This window comes from Protopterus annectens, chromosome 3.part0 (genome assembly GCF_019279795.1).
Source record: "Protopterus annectens isolate FY-2018-M chromosome 3.part0, PAN1.0, whole genome shotgun sequence".
NCBI classification, from domain to species: Eukaryota; Metazoa; Chordata; order Ceratodontiformes; family Protopteridae; genus Protopterus; species Protopterus annectens.
In genome coordinates this window covers 897,152,294-897,158,859 of record NC_056731.1, presented here as the reverse complement: position 1 = coordinate 897,158,859, position 6,566 = coordinate 897,152,294, and positions in this window count along the sequence as shown.

Sequence of the window (6,566 nt, the reverse complement as noted above, 5' to 3'; positions counted from 1 at the left end):
CTGTTATTACACTTGCCTACATTGGTTTAGCTTTCAACCTTACTTTACTGTTTCTGCACGTTGCACCTACTATTTATGGGAGTGCATCCTGCAGGCACATGGCATCTCATGCATTTTGTCTGCCGCCGCCGTTATGCTAACTCTCTCCTTGGCTGTGCTGTATCGGTTCTTCGCTCTTTGCATTTCTACAACATCCACTACTTTCTTTGCATTCATATTCCTCCCCTTTCCCGTTTTGCAGGTTTCTGCATGCAGAGTTGTCAGCTGCCGCCGATTGCCCTTCGTCGGTTGATTGGTGTTAATTGCTCATTACGACTCCAATTACACTGCTTCCGCATTTCCTCATATTCTCCGCATCACCTTCCTGTATCCATGGTTGTTGACGGGCGGCGTCACATGACTGGTTTGGGGAACGTAGTCATCCTCGTGCACATGCATCTGTGCGCGCATTGTATACTCTCAGCGCATCTATTTCCTCACACGCCGGTCCTGATGCTGTGATGTGCATTGTACAGCCCAGGTTTGCTGGGCTCCAATGTGCTTCCTCCTACAGTGGCACACCGCTCTGCGATTGACAGGTGTTCCCTCTAGGCTACTCCTCGGTGTTTTACCGCTGCGCCGTTTGGTGCAGCCTTACGCCGGCGGGGGTTTTGCGATTCAGTATTATCTAGCTCATTTGCATAGCATTGACTACTAATACATCGTTATGGCGCCAGACACCGACGCCACTCCTTGGCAACCCTTGGGCTGTGGTTGTGGCTTTCCATTCATACTATGGTGTATTGTGGCTGTGATACTGATGTGTCTTATACTGCTCTTTTATGGCATTGTCATATCACTTCATTTTTCCTCACCTTCCACGGACATGTCCTGGGGTTCTGCTGTGCTTTTTGCGTACATAACATTTATGTCGTTATTTACATTTTCTACATGTTTTCTTTTGACATTCTCGGTTTCTTTCCACATTGCCATGTTGCAACACTATGTCACATGACGTTGGCAGCCTTCCGTTACTCCTATGTCATGTTTGGATATATGTAAACCGTTTTTTTTTGGTTTACATTGCCGTGCTGTTATGCTACGCCTGCGCCACTTCGTGAATCGCTACTTGCCTTCATTTGCATGGTGCAACACCGCACATGGGGTATTTAACATACCTACGCCAGAGGCGGCGCAACTCCGGCGTACGCCGCTGATGCACGTGGGTTTGGATCGTACCTGAATCGCTCGGCGGCCATGTCTGGCGTTGTGGCGCCTACGCCATGCGTGCGCCTGGCGCAAGGTTCATGAATCCCGGGGAGATTGTTGGCTTGGATTTGTTAATGTTGGATTTTTTTTTTTTTATTATTATTTTCCTTTTGATTGTTAGTGCTGTACCTTTGATCAATACATGAGGTTGATATATATGTGAAATTAACCAATGGAAGCATTTTGTATATATTGTATATAATGTGTGAATTTGTAATATGGTTGTGAAAAATAATAAAAAATGATTACTGAAAAAAAAAATAATAGATTTCATTACACAAAACACTTTTAAAATATGACTTTAACACTAAACGTGCACAATAACTTGTCATCTACAGTTACCTCATGTTCTCTACAAATAAGTTGATAAACACATTAGTTCATTTTTACAATATATAAATGCATTTCACTATTAACACTCAAATGCATTGTATAATATTCTTGATGTTAAATGCAATTTCCTTAACTTCTATCCATACAGATAACTTATTTAGGACTACCTTTAAATTATGTTAGAGATACATATAAATATTGCAGTTTATTTGGTATCATCAGACTTAGTTTGCTACATATCCTCAGAAAATGGGGGTAATAAAATTGAGATTTTAAACTGAAAGGGTGCTAGGACACATCTTCTATAGCATTTCCTTAGATAAAGAAGTAGGACCTAGAAACACTCCTTAATTTTTAACTCAAGATGGCAGGTTAATCTACTTTATTCTCTAGCAACTACATAATACATTTCTTTCATGATTTATTAAATGCTGCCCTCTCTTTTACTTATAAACAATTTACCATACATCTTGCATAAGGCATAGAAATAAATTGATATCAACAAAACAGTCATATTTTTTCTCGTTCTAGATTAATAATTTGCAGCAGTTCATCCAGTATATGATGTCTGTTTTTTTTCCACCTACAGCATGTATAACTTGCAGTTGTCAATTGATTGTGCTCACACCCTGTGTACACTCTGTGTGTATGACTATTGTAGAGATTGCTGTCTTATGTATATATGATTTTTATCCATCTGTTAAACTGATTTAATTGTGGATATTTTTCCCCTGGGCCTCTTCTGAAAAGGGGGTTTTGCCCAGTCAGGGAATCCTGGCAAACAAACTCAGATAAATAAAAAACAAAAATTACCACTTAGTTTGGCTAATATGTCTAATAGTGTCCCATGGGGTACAGAACAGACAACTTTTGCTGTCTAAATATTTTATGTCCACTGGGATACAATTGTCAAAAGAGACGAATACTGCTCGATAGCAGCTAAGTTGAATAGACATATTATCATTCATTTGTACATCCATGCATATTTAAATTATATTTAAAACAAGGTTTAGAAGGTATCTGTCTTAGTAGTAGTTTTTTTAAAGCCTCCCACCAACTTTTATTAGAGTTATTATTCTACGATTTCCATGACTGGTAGGATTACCACTCTTATCTATTGAGATAACTATAGCTTTTTCCACAGCTCAGGTCTTCTTGAACAGATGAGAAAGACAATTTGCAATTAGTTATCTAGCATGGCAGAAGAAATACCCATTTAAACAATCGTCTGCTATTCTCTTAACCTTGGACAGTGCTTTACTAACCCATATCCTAAAAATCTTAGAAAAGACACATAAATGACTATCCACTAACACATTCTTAGACCTGTTGACATTATTGTTAGACACACAAAATGTTCTGGAAAACATTTCAATTAAACTGTTTTTCTCAGTAAACATTTTGTGCTTTTCCTCTAAAGCTGTACTTTGCTATAAGAGTAGTACCTAGCATACTTATGGAATGCCTTTCTATTAGCACATGTGAATGATGGCTAAAATTCATATTAGACCCTAACCATCATTATTAATAAGTAATAAGTTTGATTTCTCATATCTGTCACACTTTTTAAGTGAAGGAAATTTTAAGTGAATGCAAATTATGCAAAATTTGACATTGCTGTTTCTTTTGAATCACAGACATTTTTTTCAGAGACTAATTCAATCAAGAGAGGATCTGCCTTTTCCACCTCTAAGTAGTTGATGCATGAACATAGTTTGTCTCATTAATTTATTTTACTAGAAATGCTTTCCCACTACACTAGCATTGAGCTGTGTCAGTAACATAAATTAATTCATAACCCACATTATTATAAAGGAATAACTCTTGCACAGCATATATTAAATATGGTTTGAGGTCTCACGTTACAACAAAAAACTGTAGATATAATTAGACAGCACTGTACAGTACTTCCTATGTAACAATCTCTCCATGGAAAATCTACAACCCAACCAAAGGCTTTATATATATAATCACATATGTGGTATGCAGGTACTACAACATGGTGATACCTAAAGGCATGTTTTCCATAAAGCCCAGACCAATGAGAGAGAAAATATTTTGAACCACCAAAGTGACAACAAATAAAATGCACAAATGAAATACTATTGCACTGCAACTGCACCGAATCCATTTAAAAATGTGTTTTAACATAATCTGTCATTTGGATAACATAATGCTCCCATTGAGCCATGGGTAAACGAGTCTGTGATACTCTGGTATGGCTATACTACAAATACATTAAATATTTATATATGCATTTTTATTTTATATACTCATGGCACCATGGGTAAATATAGGATTTTTGGTTAATAAAGACAGATAAAAGCAATATAAACATCTTTAATATGTTAGACTGTCCAACCACTGCAAGCTTAAAGTAAGAATATCCCTTTAGAGGTAATTATTGAAATTTTATTTTATTATTCTCCTCAAATGTACTCCTCAGACTACTTACATGCCGTATACATAGAAACTTAAATGAATTTATAGTTGAAATTATATATATATGCATAGAGAAGAAAATAAAGTAGCGCTCATTTGAAAATTGGATGACTTTGCACAATTTACATGACAATTTAATAACTGCTCTTCTTCTTCAAAAATATTAAATATAAGTGCCTTAGAAATCCAGTTCTCTGTATTTAATAGCTGCGGCACTTCTTCAAAATATTAAATATAATAGGTGCCTTATAAATCTAATTCTTTGTTAACAACAACAAACTGTCTGCATATGTAATAAATGTAAACTTTTGATCACCCAGCGAGCAACACTTAAGTTGTTGATCCAATACAAATAAAAAAGATTTAATCCCACCATAACTAAAACATGTTAGAGGGCACTGCTGCCTCATCCATGTGGTTAACTAGAATGATGAAAATAGTCTTCCATTAACTGCTAAAATCATATATGCAGATGCATACAAATTCTGAATCAATGTTAAATATTAGGATGTATGTATTAGTGTGTGACTTTATATATGAAGTTCCTGATTGCCAAACTCATTACTTTAATGGTATTACACAAGAAAACATGTAATATATTTGTTGTCAAATTGGCTTCAATCCTGAAAATTAATTTTTAGTGCCTACAGTAACTAATTTGCATGAGACATGGCTCTAAAAGAGTAAAATTCTCATTAATAGAATAAAAATAATATTGTCTAAAGGCTTAACTAATCTTCCATTGGTTTTGCCAGTGTATGATAATTAGAGTTTAAGACAGCTAGAAAGCAATACCTTGCAGGTTCAGTGCCATGGATCAGCACCATTAGTATTTATCCTGACTTGTATCACTGAAATGGGTAAGCTCAACCTGGTACAGAAGCAATGTGAAGAATTATGAAACAACATAATGTTAATTCATCCTTGTATACTTGTTAGAACCTAACAGGTGCACAACCATCATCAGTGCTTGGCCTGTTTTCACCTGTTGCTCTGTTCTATAGTTCGTAAAATGTAAAAGTGGAGAATTGTGTGTCTGAACTTTTCATTGGAGATTTATGTAGCCATGGATCTGCGCATTGAGTGAAAACTGTATATTCATTTCTAAATAGTGTTTTATAATAGTTTTGTAAATAATCCATCATGAGCACATACCAGTACAGGTCTGTATTCAATAATCATCAACACTGGGATGCCATTTGTTGCATTTACTTCCCTGCACTGGAATAGATTACCCATTTTATCCACAAAGAAAATATGTCTGTTATGTATTCTTTAGCCATGTATTCAATAATTTGATTAATGAATATTTTGTTTATATTCTTGTCATAACAAACCAATCCGAGTTTTAATACATTCAGATAACATCCTAATAATTTACAAGGCTATTGTCAGCTAAATTTAAACTTTTTATAATTCCCCAATAAGCGTTACATGTATTTCTTTTTCATAAAAAATCTAATTTTGAAAAAAAGTTTCATTAAAGTATATTTAGTATCTAAAAGAAGCATCTTGTAATTTCATTGTACCTAAAAATTCTTTCCTGTATCAGTTAAATGACATTTTTTCTTCCTTTCATAAATTTCTTATGAGATAATCCTTCTCTTGTCCTACACTTACAGACCTTATAATCCCATGATACTACGCACTCAGACTATGTCATAAGATGTACTTCAAAATGATTATTTCTGAAACCATATCTTAAACTAAAGAAATCCATTGAGACAGACAGATTTAATGCATGATTACAGGGGGCATATTCCCAACATTACAACATTTCTCCATGCATATATCAAAGCCTTTACAGACATGCATTCTTTCAATAGTTTGAAATGTGCATTCCATTTGATTTAAAAAATAAATAAATGAATATACCTGAGTATTCAATAAACTCTGTGCAGACTTCATGCTAAACCTTCACAGAGTTTACATTTTTGCATGATGAGCAGCAGGGCTAATTATATATGCATGCTGTAAACTGTGTTTAAACATAAATAAGTGCAATTTCATGGCCAGCAACAGTGCTGCCAGCCAGGAAACCATGTAAAGCAACACAAACACCTGCAGGCATGTACACCTGTTTACCTACAGGCAAACCAGGTCTGCAGGATTGTGCAGAAAGCCACAGTGACTACCAGAGTTTTTAATATAGCAATGCATACTGTACCAACACATTACACATAAGTGTATACAGTGCAGAGTACTATGGAAAACTGTTTCAGGCATACTGACATGATCAGCAATGGTGCATAGACTGCATTATAAATAAAGGGGAGTGTGTGTATGTGTATTGAGAAGGGACACAAAGATGAATTGTAGGAATGAACACAGGGATAGTGGACATGTGAAACATGGTAATGTACAGCAGATGAGGACATGTCAGTGAAGACAGTTGTAGCATGAACAGTAATCACATATATACATGATACAGATTGTACTGTACAATTCTTGTATATTATGTGACTGTCATACATGGTAACATATCAAAGGAGAGGATTCTTTGTGATATAAGCATCTTGACATGAACAATGGGGACGACATAT